Consider the following 1,717-nt stretch of genomic DNA (forward strand, 5'->3'; position numbering starts at 1 on the left):
AGATCAATATCATCCAACAATGACGGGACCTAGGAAAATCACCTATAATGCTAACTACCTAAAATAATGCATCAAAAAACCAACTTCATACAAACCAAATCACCCTGAAGTGATTCTCATTTATTTATTTTTTATTGCCGATAAAAAAAATAAACCAAATAATCAAGACACCAGTCAGAATAAGAAAAATACGTTGATGGTGACTTGGAAGTAATCCACGACCAAACATTTAATTGAACTAAGGCAAACACTTCTACAACATCAACCATGTTCCCTTTAAAAATTATGTTGTTCATGTGCTTCCATATCTCACTTACTACTACAGTCCAAATCGTTGTCCACATGCCATTTACAGAATCAGTAGTGTTACATAACCTAAACTAAAAAAAAATTAACAGTGAATCATTGTGAGACACGGACAACACTCCAAGCTAGGCAAAACATTGACTCCAAACTAGCTATGCAAATTTGCACTCAAAGAATAAATGACGACAAGACTCCTCATCCACCCCCACATAAACTACACAAAGGACTTTCAACCGTAATCCCACGCCTTTTCAAATTGACTCTAGTGACAAACTTATTTTCCAGTACCCTCCAAACAGTAACAAATGTAGAAGATAAAGTTCTACACCTCCAAAATTGTTTATACATTGAGACATTCTCCTCTTCTCGACCCCCCTTAAACGATTATAGGCAGATTTAACCGTATAAGATAAAGTCTCTCCATCCTTCCAAATCCAACTATCCTCCTTTTCCCAAGTCAAATCTCAACCCTTGAACCACCTAAAAAAATTGACTCATCAATTACTTTTTCCATTAAAAAAAACTCCTTCTTCAAGTTAATTTCCAATCACACACCGTTAAAAGAGAAATAAATTAAACTTAAGATAAGTATGTAAAGTTATTAACTATAATATTGAAAGTTTAAATAATATAAACATAATCTGGTGCCATAATTGTACACAAGACTGAAATATATTCTCTTTTCTAGTTATGCTAATTCACACAAGTGATTGATGTTCAAGTAATTGAGACTATTTCTCTTTTATGACTCCTTTTGTTTTGCTTTTTAAAGAAAAGTAAGGAAGCTAGGGTTTGATGTGGCAGCTTAAGAACGAAAGCTGGTGTAATTAAAAAAAAGAAAACCCTAGATTATTAAAAACTTCTAGATAATGCCAAAATTACATAATGATATTCTGCATGCATTTGCTTCATATACACTTTTAGGGATGTCAAATATTCTATATATAAATAAAAAAATAAAATAAAAAATAATTAGAAGAAAAAGGTGTTGGTGAAAATAGGATAAGTTCTTAAGCAGCTCCAAACCACTAACGAAACGTGGACCAAGAATTAAAGCTAAGTGCTTTGGATCACGTGAGATGACATGCAAAAGATGAGCCATGAGGGCCACCATTGTTGAATAGCTTGTGCTAGCCAATCCTTTTCTCTTTGACAAGAATAACTACACTCTTTTGCTTATGTGTTGCAATTTTTAGAACCCCATAGCCCTTTTTGACCACTTTTATGCCGATTACTCTTCAATCTAAAATAAGTGATTTTATATCTAACTTAATTTTACAAAACTTATTTGTAAGATGAGATTGATCATATATATATACTATAATTTGACTTTATCTTTTGTTGATGTAAAATCTCTAACATAATCTTTTATATTGTAAGACGAGACTGATCATTTATATACTATAATTTG

The sequence above is a fragment of the Phaseolus vulgaris genome, chromosome 11, assembly GCF_000499845.2.
Source record: "Phaseolus vulgaris cultivar G19833 chromosome 11, P. vulgaris v2.0, whole genome shotgun sequence".
NCBI lineage: Eukaryota > Viridiplantae > Streptophyta > Magnoliopsida > Fabales > Fabaceae > Phaseolus > Phaseolus vulgaris.